Raw genomic sequence first — 21,138 nt, 5'->3', positions numbered from 1 at the left:
AATAACTGTGTTCTGATCTGAATAATAACTGTGTTCTGATCCACATAGAGAGTGTTGGCTATTGGGTGGAATAGAAATATAATAAATAAAATAAATTGTAATCTATATTAGTCCGGGAAGTGCAAATTAGCTAAGTTTGCTTAAAAATGTGGAGCAAATGAAATTCTAACACATCCTCCTTAGAATGCTTAACTTCCATGTAAGCAGATGATACCACTTTGATGGCTGAAAGTGAGGAGGAGCTGAGGAACCTTATGACGAAGGTGAAAGAAGAAAGTGCAAAAGCTGGGTTGCAGTTAAACCTCAAAAAAACCAAGATTATGGCAAACAGCTTGATTGATAACTGGCAAATAGAGGGAGAAAACGTGGAGGCAGTGACAGACTTTGTCTTTCTAGGCGCAAAGATTACTGCAGATGCTGACTGCAGCCAGGGAATCAGAAGACATTTACTTCTTGGGAGAACAGCAATGACAAATCTTGATAAAATAGTGAAGAGCAGAGACATCACACTGACAACAAAGGTCCGCATAGTTACAGCAACGGTATTCCCCGTAGTAACCTATGGCTGCGAGAGCTGGACCATAAGGAAGGCTGAGCGAAGGAAGATAGATGCTTTTGAACTGTGGTGCTGGAGGAAAATTCTGAGAGTGCCTTGGACTGCAAGAAGATCAAACCAGTCCATACTCCAGGAAATAAAGCCAGACTGCTCACTTGAGGGAAGGCTATTAAAGGCAAAACTGAAGTACTTTGGCCACATAATGAGAAGACAGGATACCCTGGAGAAGATACTGATGTTAGGGAAAGTGGAGGACAAAAGGAAGAGGGGTCAACCAAAGGCAAGATGAATGGATGATATTCTGGAGGTGACGGACTCGACCTTGGGGGAGCTGGGGGTGGCGACGGCCGACAGGAAGCTCTGGCGTGGGCTGGTCCATGAAGTCACGAAGAGTCGGAAGTGACTGACCGAATAAACAACAACAAAGCACACTTAAGCTACAATCTTAAGCATACTTCTTATGCTGAAATTAAGTAATTACTGAAATCAGCAATACTCTGACGGAGGCTGAAAGTAGCTTCCGTAGCAGAATCTCATTGGGCAGCCAATATATAAGCCAAATTTCTAGAATAACTGGCTACACAGGGAAGGCAACCATACCCAAGGGCAGAAGATGTAGCTGCAGGTTACTAATAACTTCAGTAAGATAAAAAAAGATCTCAGGGCCCCCAAAGAAAGGGTAAACTTCAGTCTATTTACATTTCAATTGTCACTTCAAGAAGTTTCTGAAGGGAAGGGCTAAATATGAACAATTTCTGATGGAATTTTCTCATTGTGGGCTTGTCAGGCAGGGATTGTTCAATCTCCCTCCCCTCCCATACTAATGAATTTGGAAGCAAAAAAGAAAGACAATAAAGTGAAGGCTTAATGTGCTTTCAGTTGTCCTACTTGTTAATAAATCACTTGCAGTTCAGGGGCAATTTTGATTTTTGACACAGTGATTTTCTTCCACAGAGGAAGTCACATGAAAAATGATGGGAAAAAATGTAAAAAAAAAAGGTAAAGGTGTCCCCAACCAGTCGTGTCTGACTCTAGGGTGTGGTGCTCATCTCCATTTCTAAGCCGAAGAGCCAGCGCTGTCCGAAGACACTTCCATGGTCATGTGGCCGGCATGACTGAACACCGAGGTGCACGGAACGCTGTTACCTTTCCCGCTGAAGCGGTACCTATTTATCTACTTGCAATTTCTTGCTTTTGAACTGCTAGGTTGGCCGGAGCTGGGACTGAAGACGGGAGCTCACTCTGTCACATGGCACTCGGGTCTCGAACTGCTGTCCTGCTGACCTTCCGGTCTGCAGTTCAGCGTCTTAAGCCACTGCGGATATAGTGATAAAAAGGTGAGTGGTTTTGTTTTTTGTTTTTTTCCTTTTTTGCAGGAAAATGCACATGGAACCAGATACTATATTTCTTTGCCAGTTCCTGCTCACAAATTTCTCCTATACAATGTATATGGATACTTAAAATGCATGTCAGGTGTTCCAAGTGTATTCCTCTTTCTGAACTGTTTTCAATGTTCTGCTTATCTATTTGGAGTCCTACAGTGGACAATACAAAGCAAGTGTAAGAACTTCACCTTCTTCATTTTTGTTTGAATAGTAATCCAGATCCCTGATAGAAATAATCATTTAGTGGGGTTGATGTTTATTGGCTGCAATTTCTGAAAATATGGCCATTTTGGCTAGATAGATTGCATGCCTGCTTTCCTACTGACAGGTTGTCCACATTTAGTCCATGTGGACTATTCAGGAATTATGGTCACCATAGCAACAGCAATTTTCCCCCCCAGTTCTTTGATTCCTAATAAGAGAAAACGTAATGGAAGGGAAAAATAACAAAAGTGTTTGCAGGAGTACTTTTGCTGGACTAGGATCTTCGGCAGGCAAGGCAACACTAGAGGTCATAGGGCAGAGTCTGAAGGCACATGATATAGCAAACTTGCTGTACCTAAGCAGGTCTGGGTGGTCAGTGCCTGCCTGAAAGGGAGTCTGTCTGGGATATGCTACCCCAACTTCCATGATATGAAAGACAAGATATAAATGTAGTAAATATGGGCCATAGCTTGCATACTCCATAGGGCAGCCACTTAGAATGTACCCTTTCCCATAGCTATTATATCAGGGGTAGGGCTTTCCCACTTCAATAATATAATTGTTCCCAAATTCAAAGTCACACCAATGCCACATTGGGGCAGTTACAAACATGACTACAACTAGGCATTCTGTCATTGGTCTTCTTGACATTCCATTAACACTGTCCCCAAACCTCAATGCAATTTATTTGTTGCAGCAAAACTATAGTGGTAGGGATGTACAGATTTTGTGAAATCCATTCTGTCTGCATTTCACAGATTGTCAGATGCCTTTCGTTCTGTCATCCACTCATTGACGGAATCCTCCCCCCTCCAATTTCCTGACTTTGCACAAAGTCGCATTTGCGCAAAGTTGCACTTGTGAAAATGCTCAACCCCCCCCCCCCAATGCACGACTCCCCCTCCCAAATGAGCATTTTTATTTTTTAGCCTATGGAGGAAATGTGCATTTTCAGCTGGGTTTTTTAAAGTATATATCTACAACTAAATTTGTGTAAAATTTCAGAAAGTAAAAACAAACTAACAAACAAAAACACTGGTCCACAAATCTTCAGAATCCATGCAACTTCAGAAAAGCTGGTCCACTCCAGAATCTGTGGGTTGGATTCATAGAAATCCAAACTCACTTGATTCCATTGTGGATTTCCTAGGGGTGGACGAAAGACACTTACCTTTTCTCGAAGCTTGTTCGTGGTGGGGGGGAGGCGCTTCGCTGCTCCCCCCGCGAAGTTCAGGCGGGGGGGGAGGCTTCCCGCCTTGCCCAGCCGAAATTCAGGCCGGGGGGGAGGCTTCCCGCCTCGCCCGGCCAAAATTCAGGCTGGGGAGGAGGCTTCCCTCCTTGCCCGGCCGCGAACGCGAAAGTTAAAAAAAAAAAAACGCCCCCTGATAGGCTACGTGACGATTCACGTAGCCTATCATGGCTAGATCTGCAAAGTCAGCTGTGATAGGCTATGTCAATCATCACGTAGCCTATCAGGGGACTTTTTTTTTTCTTTTATTGCAATGGCGGTGGCGGCAGCCGGTCAAAAGACCGGCTGCCGCTCCCGCCCTGCTCGAACACCCGCCGAACCGCCGGCCGGACCCGCCGCCGGGAGGGACATTCGGCGAAGGTAAGTCCCGTCCCGGGGGGGGGATGCGGGGTGTGTGTGTGTGTGTGGAGGATTTCTCCCCGAAACTTGTTCGGGGGGCCGAACACGTTGGCGCTCGGCCCCCCGAAGTTTCGGGGAGAAATTCTCCGCCAACCCTAGGATTTCCCCAATATCCCTATATAGTGGTAAAACAGAGATGATCTAATATGTGGCCATAGGCACATCCATATTCAAGGTGGTAGAACCAACATATTGGTCACAGAAATGCTGTCTTCAGGGATACAGCCACACAAAATAGTTATTGCTAGATAGATGGATGATCTCATCACCAAAACATCCACTGGTCATACCATATGTCTACCACAGTGTAGGCAGTAAAGACATAGACCAAGATTTCTAGACACACTTTGGATTGATTCAAATGTGCTTAAACAAAGTGGCAATGAAAGCAATCATGTACTTTTACATAGCAAAATTTTGGAAGACATTTCTACATGGGAAGACATTTGTATGAAAATTTCCTCCCATCGGCAATCATAACCCTATTAGCAAAGTCCTTCTTTTCTGGATCTTCTGCAAGAAAGACACAGAAGAGCATTGTGCAGAAGGATTTTCTGTGCCTCATCTGCAGTTTTGCTATTGACATTAAGATAGACAAATCACTTCCAAAGCCTTTTTGCACAAAATAGTTTTCCACATGGACTCTGCCACCAAAAACAGAATGCACCTTTTCTGGTTTTCTGGTATGACCCAATTGCTGCCCCAGAAATAATCACAGGTTCAGCAGGAAGCAACTGCCAGCCTTCAAGTCAGGGCCATCCTTCAAATTCTGAAGGTGGAAAATAGCCACATGCAGACCTTGGCTAAATAGATGAGCAGTGGATATTCTCTCCACCACTAGAAGAGAAGGGCCATAGCTCAGCAGTAGAGCACAGCTTCACATGCAGATGTTCTCAAGTTCATATCCAGGAAAGGCTAGAAAAACTCCTGTCTGAAGCCCTGGAGTGCTGTTGCCAATTACTATCAACAATACTAGGCTAGACAGAACAGTGGTTTGACTCCCTCCCTTTTGGACAGCATTCACTAATGAATGTTTTTATTTTACTTTATCAATACCCCCCCTTTTTTTTATAGAAACGCTCTGACCTTGTCTCAGCTATTCTCTCCCAGGTACCTTACGAGGGCACTCCACTACCTAGGCCACTACCTAGGCCAAAGTTCCTAATGCTACCATAGTGTGCCTCTGCATCATGAGTGGGCAAAGCTCTGACCTGCACGTTTAACCTGGCCTGTGGAGGTTGCCCATCCACCCTGCAGATTCCTCCACCCCACCCCCTGATGTCATTCGGCCAATGGAGGACTGTGTGTGTGTGTGTGTGTGTGGTTCATCTGCCTCTCCACCAGAATTTTTTTGCCCACCTCTGCTATATGTATTTGATAAAATGTGCTAGTATCTAGTCCAGCTCAACTGGACTGGCAGTAGCCTAACGTTTGGCAGATTAGTGCTGAGCCACAGAGGGAAGAGGTTCCCTTAGCACTAGAGTAATCCTCTCCTAGTCATCTATTTTCCAAAGGGCTTATTCCCTGAATGCAAAAGAAGTAGGCTTTCAGTGTGTACAGAGATGCATGTCCCAAAGAAGCATGGTAGCACCACGCAAGCAATCACACCAGCACCAAACTGTTGTGACATGAACACTTCATATTAGACAACTGCAATGGATGGTAGGGTGATGTTACTGGGATGTTTCAAGGTGAGCAGCAGAGACTTTGTTATAAAATAAACATAGGCTAACCACAGCAAATGGGCTTGTACTAGCTCTGTGCATACTAACCGCATGGATAGTATAACCATTGAAAGAGCACGTCTGAAAGAGAAGGGAAATAGTACTCTGTGTGATCAAGCTGTTTTCTGAGCCAATTAGTTTGAGGGAAGAAGTCTGATTCTTTCATTAATTTTCATTATCTCTTTCATTCTTGTTGACCTTTCTGTGGAATCTTTTAAGTACTATAGGCTACATTATCATCAGCAACATTCTAAAGCGTGAGCTAGCCTTTATGGCACTGTTCTGTCCTTTTGAAACCCCCAGGAAAATAATGAGCATCTTAAAATATATGCAGTTGAAAGTAACATGTTGACAACTAAGGTGACAAGAAAAGATTTCTATTCATCTGGAAGCCCTGGCTGTTAGACCCATCTTACAATGGGACATTGTAAGCTTGGCATTTTTGTGTGTGTTGCATAAGGTATAATGCAGGAAAAACAGTTCAAGTGGGAATGGGCAATGTTATTGCACCACCGGGGGAAGCCACATGGCATGAAAGAATGTCTAGATAAAATACTCTACTAATAGAGGTCTGAAACAATATCCCCAAACCATAAACCCCAATAATAGAATTCACAACTATATTGTCAACCAATGTATAATAACAGGAATGAATTACATATACTATAACTACAGAATGCCAGTCAAAATCTGTTTCAGTAAATTGCCTTTATCAAGTCCATATCTGTAGATTTTGAGTCCTTGGGAGCAAATCTTCTGAAGTGGAACATAAAATATTTTCTCACAAGTACTCAAAGATCTACAGATATAGACTTGATAATGACAATTTGCTGAAACAGATTTTGACTGGCATTCTGTGGTTATAGTATATACATAATTAATTCCTAGTATGATTCATTGGTCGACAATGGAGATATTTATGACTTTGGGCCAAAGCAGACAATACGTTAACTACATGAATGTGTTTAAGGTATCTGGGCATTAAAATAGCAGCTGTGCAGGGGCAATCATGATCAGGATGGTGGCATGCCTTGAGATTTTTTTAACCCTTTCCCCAGGCCACTGTCCTGATGAAGATCTCTCCCCACCATTCCCAGGAGCTATTTGCCCTGCTGGAAGGAATTGCAACTTCAGGAAGTGCTTTTTTTCTCCTTCGGATAACAGTATGAGGAAAAAGGGTTAAACCCCTGCCCTGCACTTTTTGGTCCTGATTTCTCCCTCACCAGCTGCTAACTAAAAAGAAACAAACCCCCCACATAAAATGCATTCTGCAAAAACCTATTAGATAATATTGCATATAGCAAGAGGTATACAATAATGAAATGAGCCCTACATCCCAGTGTAGTGTGGCAAAGTTTTCCCCTTATCATGTGAGGAGAGAAGACTAGAGGAACGAGTCCTAACTGCATGCATCAGAAAAACAGTGGTTTTTCTGCAACATAAACAATAAAATTGAAAGGGATGCCCTGTGTGTAACATTGCCATTCCTTGAAGTTGGTGGGGCTGGAATGCAGACTGTCCATTGGAGGCTTAGATATGTTCCATCCCCTGCATGGAGTGATGCCACATGGACAATGTTTCATTGACTTCATTGTCTGTATCTGAAGTAACCTGCAAATCCTTGTTATGCAGGGAGTCTCCTTTCTAGCAATATTGGCTTGGATTCAGAATTTCTAAGAGCAGAACTCCACTCATGGGATGTTCCCACTGGATGGAGGGTGATTTCTGATGATCCCTCCTTTCTTTTGAAAAGCTTCTCTGGAGGATTGGAGGACCCTCTACAACAGAATGGCAAGGAAAGCTACAGGGGGAATCCCCCCAAAATTGCCTCCACTAGACCTCCACCCTTCTGCAAATGGAATAAACCCTCTGGATCCAACTCATTATCAATAGGTAACAACAACAATGATAATCTTTCTCTTCTCTCTCGTGTGTGTGTGTGTGTTGAGAAGGAGGCTGCTTCACATGCATTATTTCAGAAATCTTTACTATAGCCCTGTAGGTAAGCCAGAATTATTATCCCTATATTACATATGAAGGACTGACACTGAGAACTATTATATGAATAAACTTTGTATTGGAACACTGTTTAACATTTACTGATGCATGTGTTCTCTTCAATTATCTACCTGCTTCCTAGAAGTTAATGCATGGTCAGTGTAAATGGATATTCTGCACCCTTTTGACCATTCAAAGACTGACATTACAACATTGGAAAGATAAATGCTCACCTCCTATAATGCAATGGACTGAGGACCTAACAATGCTTTCAACATTTGAATGGGTGGTATATAGGCTCCACTCGCGAATATGGATAGATATTTGGTCTGCCTTTGTTGAAGTTTATTATTTTTAACTTTGTTGAAGTTAATAATTTCTTTTATTTTCTAGAAAGCTGTATTTCTATACACACACACACACACATTTTATATGTATTAATTGAAATTTAAACATTCAATCATGTTGATACATGCTTCTTTCTTTTTCTTTTATGGTTTTGTTTTGCTTTGCTTTGTTGAAATTTACAATAAAAAAGAACTAATGTGAGTGTACGTGTGCATGTATCATTCTCTCTCTCTCTCTCTCTCTCTCTGTGTGTGTGTGTGTGTGTGTATATATATATATATATATATATATATATATATATATAATATCACCTTCCTGAACCATAGTATTTATGTAGGAAATTACACTTGGTAGATTATGAACATATTCATGAAGAATTTCAGTATTCCACACTATTGGAAACTATGACTGTGGTGGGAGCAGACTACTTAATGGTTGCATTTGCTGTTGGCTTTATTTCTTCCATTCTCAGCACAGAAGAATTAATTGAACATTTACACTTGTTGTGTCTTTTCAAAATATAAAGAAAGACAGTTGGATAATTATATGAAGAGATACACAAAACTGGCAGATAGGGCAGATGGAATCCTATTAACGCTGGTTGTTAATTGGCGTGTGGAGTTAATATAAGAACAGATTTTCTCCCCCATAGTTTGTACACAGGGAATTTGAATTTCAGTTCCCATTGCTGTGAATTAAAACTGTGCCTTTAATTTCATTTGTACCATATTAAAAATCTGGTAAGGCAAACATGATGGAGTCAAGCCTTTGCTGTCATCTGAAGCCCTATGATGCCTACATGGGTATAAAATAGTTAAATATTCAAGTATATCTCAAGAACTAAGAACAGTTTTAATGCAGTGTAAAATGCCACTGAAAAAGTGATGGGGGCAGTCCTGATTTATTAAAATCAGTGGGGCTGTTGCTGTTGACATGCATAGGTTGTGCGACAGAGTGCCTGGGCACCTACTTTATGCTCCTTAGGGCAGAACTGCATGGGATTCTTGTGCCGGGGGGTGGGAAGAGCGGCAAATATACCTTTGCTCATTCAGTGCCTCAAATCTAGCCAATGCTATGCAGCTCTAGACTAGTCCTTCAGCTTTCTCCATGGCAGACAGGAAAAACAGCAAGGCCAGACACCGTCTGTGTAATTAAATGTGTGATATTGGCACCAGGTTCATGTGGACCACAAGCTTGCAAATAACATTGTGTTGAATCAAGTGAAGGGACAACCATCACTAGTCTGTTGTTTCATTTAATAGTTAAAGATGCTTCATGAATGGGCACAGGAGACTAGGACATGCTTGCTTATATAAGTATTACTGGCCCATGATGGTTAGTGGCTATCAGCTACTGAAGACCTATCAGTAGCTCAGCGGGATCAATACTCTGCTGGTAAGAGAGAAGCATTTGGGAGCTGGAAGGATACAAGACTCTGGATTTTTACAGCTGTCTGGGGAAAATCAAGTATATGGTGTTTGTTTTGGGGGAACCATTACTCTCTGGAGAAAGAATGGTATAATAATGCATATTGGTTAACAGCAAAACCTAGATGCTAAAAAACAAACTAACCTATAAGTACTCAGTACTTCCTCCTCACAAGGAAATTGATCCTGGAAAAGGCTATCCTTCTAATACTTCCAACTACTTGGGAAAGTGGAGAATATGAAACATTAGGAGTAGGACTTACATTTTGCTGTTCCTACACAACTTCTGAAAGGTTAAACTTGTACTGGAATTGCATGAACATTCCAGCTTTTTTTCAGGTAGAAATGCAAACAGAAACATCCGCCTGCAAGCCAGGCCAACTCTACACACTTTGTTCTGGGTATTTTATTTTAAGTCAATTCACCTTTGCACGCTAGCAATGTAAATATTCAGCCCTTGTTCATACTAGCCAGATTTGATGTTAATTTATATCTCTTTAACCTAACTGAGTGCTAGAGATTCATAATTTGGCCCATTAGACATCCATTTGCAGGCAGAGGCTTATAAATTCAGAGAAGCATGTTGTACTGATATGACACTGAATCATAAGCTAACAATGGCCTCATTCAAATATAACATTAAACTACGGTTTAGCATTATGTTAATGAGATTTGGACCTGTCAGGTCTCCTATCCCTCTCTTCCTCCTACATGGGCATGAGGAGATTAGAAGTGTTTGCTTCTGTTTTTAATTAACCACAGTTTGATGTTATGTTCGAACCCAGACAAACTGTTGTTAGCTTCAAACCCCAGTCAAATAACAGTGCTTTATTAAGTTGACATTTCTGTAAACTGTGATTAAACACTGTTTAGGGTTCATATATGAACTTGAGCACACTCTGGGAGAGAGTGGAGGACAGGAAGTCGTGCTATGGTCCATGGGGTCATGAAGAATCGGACACGACTTAATGACTGAACAACAACAACAGGGTTCATATGTAATGATAAACTGCAGTTAAATGAAAGTGGAAGTATATGCATCCGATCTCCTTCTTGCAAATGTGCTGGAAAAGGAGAGGGTGGCGCACCCCCCACCCCAAGGTTCATACATGTAATACTAAACCATACTTTAGCATTCTATCTACACACAGAACAGTGTGTCAATAATGTGAACTAAAACACAGCCCGTCCGGTGGAGATTTCTCCTAAATCTCAGAATTGTGTGTTGCCAACAGTTGCTTAGGGTATAATTCTATGCAAGTTTAAACAGAAAAAGGTCCTACAAAAAAGTCCTACAGCATGCTGGGAATTGTAGAACTTTTTTCTGTCTGAACATGCATAGGATTGCACCCTTAGTCATTAGCTAGAGAAAAAACAATCATCACTCGAGCTATTATCATTTTCGCAAAAATGTAGTTGAAAACTAGCTGAAAACTACAGTCCTGAATATACATGTGTGTGCGCATGCACACACGCATACACACCTGTACCCCTGTCCAATTGGCTGACAGGATTATGACATCATGATTTAACTTCCCCAGCTACTGCTGAAAATGTCTGCAGCTTTTGAACTGGGTTTTGCTTTCCCTCCCGCCTTCTTTGATAGCTTTTCTGTCATCTTTTTTTGATAGCTCTGCTATTACATTGCTTGGGACCACAATACCAGATGGAATACCTCTCCTGACCCAGACATCTGAGGACCTCCTCTGTGTGCCTCCTCTGAGGGAGGCTCGGAAGGTGGCAACAAGGCCTTCTCAGTTGTGGCCCCCTGATTATAGAACAATCTCCACGCTGAGGCCTGCCTGGTGCCAACATGTCATCTTTTCAGTGCCACATTAAGACTGTCTTCTACTCCCAGGCATCAGATGGCATCTGATGGGGCATTTATGTTGTTTCTGTCAGATCCAATAACTTATTGTAAATATTTTAGCTGTTTAAATTGTTTTAAATTTTGTATGTTAGACTGTTTATATTATGTTTTTATTATCTTTCATTATGATGTATTTTTTGTGAACTGTCAAAGAGCTTTGGCTACTGGACAGTATAGAAATAATAATAATAATAATAATAATAATAATAATAATAATAATATCACTGTCATTATCTGTCAGGCCTCCAAATCCTATACCAGGGCTGGGGAACCTGTGGCCCTCTGGATATTGATGGACTACTGCTCCCATCATCCTCTACCATTGGCCAGGCTGGAGAAGGCTGATGGGACTTGGAGTCCAACAACATCTGGAGGGCCACAGGTTCCCCAGCCCAGTCCCACACTATGCAGCTTGGGAAATACAGCTTTGAAGGAGCCTTCCTTTCCTTGGTTGATCTGTCCCCTCCTTTCTTTCATTCATCCTCTTATAGCAGGGGTGGTGGGTAACCTGCAGCTAGGGAGGGCACAGGAGTCTGAGGAGGGGGTGGACTCTGATGGAGTTCCCCCCATCATCCTCCTGGAACCCTCTTGCAGAGCCATGGGGCGCTGATGGACCCAGCCACCGGGTGCCTCAGAGCTCAGCAAGTGGCTGGGAGCACTGATGAAGACTCATCCTGCCTCTGCCAGCTGTCAAGGAAGCCCATGACAACTGGTGCGGGCAGGAAGGGCCTCAGCAGCACCTGAGCACTCTAGCCCTGGCCTCCTCAGGAGAGCACTTAGGCGGTACACCATGCCGAGGACTCCAGTGGTCAAGCCCTTGTGTGCATAAAGCACATGGGCTTGACTGCTGGAGTCCTTGGCACAGAGAGGAGGGGTGGCTCGTGTGGCTCGGCAGGGTGGGGCAAGCAGGGAGGCTTGTCGAGGGGGTCCGGACTGTGTGAGAGGGGTGGGCAGGGCAGCTCGTCGAGCTCCCTCATGCCCTGGACAGAGATGGGTCCATCCATCCCTACCTGCAGCCCTTGACCAAATTTCGAAAGCACACTGCAAGTGACAATTTCAGACCTCTGGCAAGAGTGATCTCTCTCTCCCCTGGCAGCCTGCTGGAAGAGGGAGAGACATAAAGGGAAAGAGAAAAGAATGTGTCAGAAAGAAATAGAGAGAGAGAGGATGGGGTGTGGCAGAAGGAGAGAAGGGTTGGCCATGCCCACTTTTGGCTCTGGCCCCACCCACCCCTGGCTTTGGCCTCACCCACCACCAGCATGAGGTCCCCAACAGAGTACTCCCTCGCAAATGCAGTTAGGCACTCCACAGTCTTGTCGACTTGTCTGTGAACTGATTGAGACTGCTGCTCTTCGACACCAGTTGTGTGACCAGGAGGAGGCTTTCCAGTCTGGAATTGTCCCTAATTTTATGACAATTCATTCCAGGGAGAGGCAAATCATCCAACCTGCCTACTGGCCAATCTAATTGCAAAATGACCATACTACTTATTGCAAGGGTAGGCAACCCAGTGTCTTCCAGATGCTTTGAACAACAACTCCCATAGTCCATCGCCAGTGGCCATGCTGATTGGGGCTGATGGGAGTTATAGTCCAAAACATCTGGAGGGTGCTAGGTTGCCTACCCCTGTCTTCCTGGAGTAACAATGGGAATATTCAGGAAATGGAAGTGCACTTCAAGTATAGCCATGCTCAGGTGTTTATCTTACTGGTTTTTCTGAATGCTTGAGGAGAGAAGCACTCCAACCTTGCCCCCTCCTCATGCATTTCCATCACCCTGTATGCATGGAAAGCAACTGTCTGAACAGGGGAAACTCCTGTATCTGTGGAGGCTCTCCACATGATCCAGGTCCCTGGAAAATCAGGGTTCAAAACTGTGTATACAGCCTCCATGGATATAGGATGCCATCCTGTTCAGACCATTTCCCTCCACGTGTACCAGGCAATGGATGCATCAGTGGAGGGGGCAGGGCTGGAGCCCTCCTCTCCTCCTGCATTCAGTGAGACCCATAAAAGGAACACCTGGACAGGGCTTATGTCACGCATAGAAGGGGGCAAGACTACCAACAGTGTCACTCAGTGTCAGGGTGGAAACTGAGCTGATAGAACCCCAGAGCAGTTCTGATTCTGAGGAGGATCAGCAATCTGTGGGAGAGGAGCGCGCTTATCCCTCACAGGCACAGCAGCTGGCAGAGACTCCTCCTGCCGGCATTCCTGGGATAGATAGTGATCCTGGCAGTGAGAAAGTGCGGGAGGGGGGCTTGCTAGACGCTTGGCGCAGCTTCAGGGAGCGACTAGCAATGGAGGGCGCGAAAAGGAGGTGTAGCGCCCATTTGGCGCACAAGCAACAGCCGCCGCTCCCTAGCCCATAAGTTCAGGGTCTTCAAGTGATTCTCCTTCAAATGGGGACCAACTGCCTACCCGGAGCATAGGCTACTCTGCTGTTCATTGCTTAGTCATTGGTGATTAGCATCTGAAAGAGTCATTAAGTTGTAAAAGGATTAAACCCTTGAAAAGAAACCTTCCGTCTGTGTCTTGAGTTGGCTATTAGAGTCTACTGAAAGAGGCTGCTAGGGTGCTCCTGACACTCAGGTTTACTGCATTCATAACTGTCTAGTTAGTTTGAACCTTCTGTAGTTGTCCTTGATTCTAAAATGCCCTATATGTCAGTAGAAGCCAGAGGGAATATTCTTATACTTGTTTTGATGGCCAGTACTAGTTTGGCAAGACTCCAAAATATTGTCCTGTGAAAGATTATGATCTATCATTGCATGTTATATCCCAGATGATCTGCGTTTCAAGAAATAATGATAAAATATTTAATATTTAATTTACCGTAATGATTTCCCTGGAACACTTCTATGTGATCTTCAAAGATGATTAACCACATCCTTCTCGAAGTGTGTGTGTGTGCATGTATATATATATGTAATATCAAAACTTTTGGGAGGCTTACGGAGAGGCCTACATTGTCAGTGTTATGTGTATAGCCTTACACACAATGAGCCCCCCAAGTCAGTGGACAGAGCACATGCTTCACATACAGAGAGGTCTCCAATTCATTTCTCAACATTTCCAGTTAAAAGGATATCAGGCAGCAGGGCTGGGAAAGGCCTCTGCCTGAATTTGCTGCCAGATGGACCAATGACTCACTATGAGGCAGCTTCATATGTACATATGAGTAGTTCAAGTACTGGGTCATGTCCAATGCCTTGGACTTCCCTCCATTTGGAGGATGAGCTGGATGAGGCATTTCCTCCACCCATCCCCGCACTCAGGTCCTCCCACACTCAAAGTTAGAAGTTTACTAGAGTGGTTGGATTCAGAAGATTCTCTCCCAGTGCAGCTTCCCCTCATTGTAACAGCCAGTGATGACTGAATAAGACAATAGTCCTTTGAAACCCTAAGTAGCTTCAAGTGGAGCCAGCAACACTACCAGGCTGGCCAACCATTATCACAGGGTAGGGATGTATGGATTCCCCACCATCCGTTCTGGTGTGGAATCTGCCCGGGGGCGATCCATTCCTCCCCCCCAGAATCCTCCAGAGCAGCTCTGCTCCACAATGATTCCACAGAGCTGCCCAGCTTGAGGGCCACTTAAATGCTGGACTTGTCCCGTTCTCCACGCCAATCTCAATTTTTCTTTTTTAAAAGTGGTGATCGGCAGGATGTGCCCATAGACTTATACGCAAACTAGAGCTGTGACTCTTGCATATGTCTGTGTGTCCATAGGCTTATATGCAAGATTCACAGCTGTAGTTTGCGTATAAGTTTATAGGCACATTCTGCCGATCACCTTTAAAAAAAAATGGTGATCGGCATGGAGGTGGACAGGACAGGTCCAGGAGCAAGCAGCTGGAGCCATTCTGTGTGGAATCCTCCTGGAGCGGAGGTAAGTGGGGCTGATCCACCATGGATTCTGGAGGCCAGATTCTTTGGAATAATTTGAATCTGCAGCAGATTTCTCTAACATCCCTATCACAGGGTGAGCAACCTGCAGCACTAGGTCTCATTCACATCTCAAGTAGCCCTCAGCCTAATTTCAAAAGCCTTCTACATTCCAACAGTCCTCTGGCAAGACCGGTCTGTCTCCTCCTTGACAGCTCACTGGGCAGTAAAAAAGGTGGGTGCAGAATAAGAGAGAAAAGGAGGTGGCAAAGAGAAAAAAGAAGTGACCACCCATTTGGGGCTCTTGTCCTGCATGCTGCTGGCTTCAGCCCCACCCACTGCCAACGTATGGTCCCTGACAGATTACCCTCAACAACAACAAAAACATACAGCCCCCAAGAGAAAAAAGTTGCCCACCTCTGCTTTATAAGGTCTCTGAAAGCCTTTGTTTGTAACAGCTTTCCTTACTATAGGTAGGGATGGGTGAATTCACCCCCATGGCCACTGTGTGGTCTGCGGGCTCCTGGCAAGTGGTGTGCAGCGTCTTGTTCCTCTGCTAAGCCACTCTTCTGGGCAAAATGGTTTTACATAAATGGCAGCAGTTTTTACATAAATGGCAGCCATAAACAGGCCCATTTATGCAACATTATAGGCCTACATGGTCTAAGTGGACCATTTACACCTGTAACGTTGCGTAAATGGGCCTCTTTATGGCCGCCATTTACTTAAAATCTGCTTTTATGGAAAAGGCTGAGCAGCCTGCCATTTTGTACAGAAAGGCAGTTCAGCAGAGCAGCGGGGCCTGCCGCGCTTGCCCAACTTGGCATGCGCTGAGTTGGGCAAGTGCAGCAGTACACGGACTCCAGTTTGGGGGGCCAAGTTGGTGGTAATCTGCTGAGCCGGAGCCACCAACCAGACTTCACCGCCATCCCTAACAATAGGATAGGTGAGAATGAGAAACCTTCAGCCAGTGATCTGTCCAAGGTTCTGATCAGCTCTGCCTAGTTCAAGCCTGCGTCTGCTCTTGCAGCTGAGTCCAGACGTCACTGTTGGAAACTTCGCTTTGTTCAAGCTTAGCTTTTATTTATGTACTGAAACGCAACCTCAATGAATGTGATTCTACTGTCTGCATTGGCCACTGTGGCATCTGACTAACACGTACCACAGCTGGTACTCCGCTTGAAGCTCAAAGCCTAGCTGGGGCATGATAGGACACATTGAGGGTATGAGCCCAAAATTGTTTCAGGTTTGAGCAGTTAAGCTGCTGTTTGTTCATCAGCTTTTGATTAATCAAGAAGGAAAATGGATTTCATTTATGCAAACAGGGCGTGTAGCTGGCAGCTGGCCGGTTCCATCCCATCCCCACCAGGTCTCCCAGTGTATACCAGGGCATGCCCATCTATCAATAGAAGAGGGAATACTACCTTGCAAGTATCCAGGGAAGCAGGCGATCATTGATGGAAGACATGAGCCCTATTCAGGCATTCTATTTGTAAATGAAGCAAAAGTGCAATGAGAGGGTTAGGGGAGAGATGATAGAGGTGTACAAAATTATGAAGTGGAAGGAAGCCGAAGTTGGTTGCTAGCAGGCTTCAGGACCTGGCAGAGACCAACAGTGGATTGTGGATTATTTGCCTAGTTGACTGTATGCTGCTGCCAGCTGACATGCTGGAAGAGAAGCACATGCCAGTGATCTCTAAAGTAATAAAACTCAGGAATTCTCATGGACTGTTCTACATTCGCATAGGAGCAGGTGAAAGGCTGCCTTTTTGCCAGTCACTGTCATTTCCACATTAGGGTTGAGGGACATTTTGCACATGATGCAGAATCAACCCTGAGTTTGTCACTGAATGTACACTGACTCAGCAAGTTGCAATAGCCAATCATGAGTCCTTGTCGTGTATCTGCATGACACCAGGCCAAACCAGGCATGATTTGTCACTTGATGCTGCATTTTTCTTAGTTTTACAGTTAATAGCTGCCATGGAAGGGGGGGGGGGTTCCTGCCATGGTCCTAAGATTGCCCTTCCCTGGGGCTGCTATTAGGACTGTGGGCTAATAGCAGCTTAAGGAGGGATTTTTAATTTTAATTTTTTTGCTGGGATCATGGTGGGACTGGGAGAGGAGAGAGCTGAAGTCACCCTTTTAGCATGCCACTGTCCTGATGAAAATCAACTCCCTTCCCATGGTGGCTATTAACTGTAAAAGAACAACAACAACAACCCAGACACCGCAATGTTAAGGAACACATTTATTGTTACATCTAGTTCCCAATCCAATGAGGAAGACAGAATAAACTTAGCATGGCAAAAATGAGAACCTGAGTGAAATTGAGCTTGACAGATTTGTCCATCCTTACACCTTACTTCTGGATTCTGGACCTGCTTAAGGATTCTAAGCCTAGGGTTGTCCATTGCAGGGAAATCCAGCCCTCTGGGGGCCTGACGGATCCCTGCAATGGACCCGAATCAGCTTGCATTTGCAAGCTGAGCTGCACGGCAGTTACTCAAACTCAGGAAATTTTGCTGACGTTTTTTGTGCATCAGCAGCAGGCATCGGGGGCACAAGTCCTTGCCAGCAGCACCCACTGCTGCTGACACCCCCACCACTGCCATGTGCAAACCCTTTGCACTCTCCTTGCCAACACCAGCAAGGACGGCGTGAGGATTTTGTGCACGGTGGCAGTGGCGGCGGTAGGAGTTCTTGCCGCCATCACCCACTACCCACTGCCACCAGCACTGCCATCACCATGCACAAATGGCTGCTTCTCCCCCTCCCTAGACCTGGGAGAGGGAGAACAGGTGTTTGCATGACTCCAGGAGGAGAAGGGGAGTCTTGTGTACAGCGCTCCCCTCCATGTGTAAATGGCTGCTTCCCCCCTTCTCCAGTCCCAGGTCTTTCTTTCTCCCTCCCAGGGCTGGGAGGGAGAAGGAAAGACTCACATGCAGCAGCCCTGTGGCTCTGCACAAGATGGTGGATGAGAGGGGAGCAGCACTCTCCTGTCATCCTCCCACCCCCACTGCCGCGCTGCTGTGCAAAGGTGGAAAATGCTCCAGCTAGACCGACTCAGTGTGGGCCGAGTCAGGCCAGCTGGTGGATGTCAGACTGGAGTCTGGGGGGGTTGAGCTGGCGAAAGCTCACCGTGCTCCACCCCCCTCAATGAATTCCTCCAAAATCCTGACTGAAACCAGAAAGACTGCATAATCCCATACGTACCTGCTCATTAATTACATTTTTCCTTAGAGGCTTGACTTGGAGTACATCTACCTTTCAAAGAATGGAGGCCCATGATGAGAAGCAGAGCCTTCTCACCACCGGTGCCCCACCTGTAGAAATTCTTGTTTCACCTATTTGTCAAGTGGTGCTCTAATGTTGTTGAGGCAGCAGTTAAAGATGTTTTATTCTCTTTATCTTTTAATGGGATCTAATTCTTATGCTCTGCTACTGAGTGAATTTGTTTATACTATTCTAGAGTGTTTTTGCTTTTTAACTGTTTATTTGATTCTATTTATGGTTTTAAATAAAACTTGTTAGCTACTTCAGAAACCTTTGGCTCAGAACCAGGATAGAAAAATTTAAAACAAGTAAATGATAAGCAAACTTATTTTTAAAAGCTACCACCAGAGTTCCCCAGATAAACTTCACTCACCATCACTTAGGGATGTTATAGACATCTATTTGGGGGTGGGGGTAGACATGTTTCCCTAGGCTTGGCTCCCCAGGCTTCGATCTGCAGCGAGTTGGGTCAGTTCACAGATTTTCCAGGAATTCTGTGCAATGGGTGTATGAGTGTGTGTGTGTGTGTGGGGGGGGGGGAGGTTCTGCAATTTGTGCAAATTTTTCAGCAGTTTACACAAATTATGGCTAAATGTGCACAAATCACACAAATTGCAGCGGAAGCTGCATAATTTCCACAAATTCAGCTGTAATTTGTACAAATTCGACCAGAATTTGTGTAAATGTGGCCATAATTTGTGCAAATTGCTCAGAAATTTTGCATAAATTGCAGAACCTTCACACCTGTCATGCCCCTACTGGAGGACTCCTCCTCAGAGGAGGAACTAGAGGCCCCAGAAGCCGAGGGTACCCCAGACCAGGGACTGCCACCAGATCTACAGGAGCCTGAACCCTCAGAGGAGGTGGCTGCAGGGCCATCCTTGACAGGAGAAAGGGACTCTGCCTCTGAGGCAGAGGCTGAGCCACCCCCTAATCCTTGGGATCATTGTCACCTCAAGCAACAGGCTACCAGGGTTCCTGTGTGAAGGAGTGCTTTCCTCCAGGAAAGTTCTCCTCAGGAGAAAGGGACTCCTCAGGAGTAGGCTCTGGAAAGGGAGCTCTGATTGCTGCAGCTGACCTCTGGGTGGGGTCTGGCTGGCTTTGGGCTTAAAAGCCTTCACTGGAGACCCACCTTGTGTTGGAACAACTTGGTCCATCCAGCCTCTGCCATGTACCCTGTCTCCTGAATTGTGTCCTGTAATGGATGCTCTGTTCCTGACCTTTTGGATGCTCAATGGCTAGGGATGTCAGAGAATTCTGCCATGGATCTTGGTGAGGCCGAATGCCAGTGCATTCAGCCCCCCAAAATCCATGGCAAAATGAAGCCCCTGCCCCCCAACCCACGAAAGGCATGTGAAACAGAGCACTTACCTGCTGCTGTCTGCGCTGACTTGTGAATGGCGGCCGCCTTGTGGCTGCCATTCACTTCTTCATCATAGCCGTGATAGGCTACGTAAGTATTTACATAGCCTATCATGGCAAGCCAAAAAAACACAAACAAACAGCGTACGCAAATGGTGGTGGCTACGGCGGCCGCCATTTGCATTCCCTATTTTTAGTCGTTTTAGCCTACGTAAATATTTATGTAAGCTATTACGGCAAAAAAAAAGGACTGCAAATAGTGCCCACTACGCTATTTGCATTCCCCTTTTTTTCGCCGTAATAGCCTACGTAAATATTTACGTAGGCTAAAACAGTGAAAAAAAGGGAACGCAAATGGCGGCCGCCTTAGCCACCACCATTTGTGTATGCTGTTTTTTTTTTGGCTTGCCATGATAGGCTACGTAAATACTTACGTAGCCTATCATGGCAGCTTCACTGGACGCAAATGGTGGCCACTATGGTGGCTGCCATTTGCGTTCACAGCAGCCCATCCGTGGCCGGATCTCCAGGTGCGGATGGCCCTGGCTGGCGGCTCCACGGAGCCACAGTGGAGCAGAGCCAGCCCAGGGAGGATTCCGGGGGGAGGGATGGAGCGCCTTCCCCCCCATTGTGAATCCAAGCTGCGAAAAGGTAAGTGACTTTCGTACATCCCTATCAATGGCCTTGCTTCTGGACTGTGTAGAATACCTAACTGATTTACTGTGTCTGACCTCTTGCTTGTTATCGTGACTACTCCTGCTGCTGCCTAATCCTTGTTGCCTGCCTGTGTTCTGAGCTCTGCCTGGATTTTGACCACTCCTCCCTTAGCTTAAACCTCCTTGGAGTGCAACCTGTGCGCTTGACCTTTTGCTTGCTGACTTCACTACTCTATTGCCTTGCTTCCTGTACTTACTTGTGAACAGCCAAGACTTGATCTAGAGCAGGACAACCCCCCACCCCCAAGTGGAGCAAAATTTCCAGAGTTTGGGGAACACCCCACAGCTTGGCTCACAGACACAAAGCATGTCGTGCATGCCACATAACTCCACTGGGCCAAAACATAACTGGATTTCCCAGGGACAGACATCCCTAATGCCTCTTCTATGAAACTATCTTTCTTTACTATTTACAGAGTACTGCCAAGTATAAAGGGACAATGAAATCAATCCACTCTTCACACCTAGCAGGGAATGGTGAAGGGAACAGATCATAAATACAAATATTGGCTGATGCTATCGAAGCATAAACACCAGGAAAAACTGAATGGGCATTAGATACCAATTTAGAAATTGAGTTTTTCCCAACTCAGCTTTTAGTTATTTGAAGGTGGGATGGGGAGGAAGAACCCAACATATGCAAGTCTGCAGTGCCAAATCAGCACATTCTATCACAGAAATTGTTGTCGGAGAGCTTAGTATTAATACCGAAAATGATTGCCTGATAATAGACTCTG

General features: G+C 45.1%; 1 protein-coding gene across 1 annotated transcript in view; it reads right to left on the bottom strand.

Annotated features, from left to right (window-relative positions):
• GRID2 (glutamate ionotropic receptor delta type subunit 2) overlaps positions 1-21,138 on the bottom strand; it is a 1,421,890-nt gene that overhangs the window by 337,832 nt on the left and 1,062,920 nt on the right. The gene's annotated exons all lie outside the window — the stretch shown is intronic.

The sequence above is a fragment of the Heloderma suspectum genome, chromosome 5 (assembly GCF_057233095.1).
Source record: "Heloderma suspectum isolate Gila_16-S chromosome 5, 16-S_ref, whole genome shotgun sequence".
NCBI lineage: Eukaryota > Metazoa > Chordata > Lepidosauria > Squamata > Helodermatidae > Heloderma > Heloderma suspectum.
The sequence above is the reverse complement of the archived record's forward strand: the minus strand, read 5'-3'. Positions and strand labels throughout refer to the sequence as shown.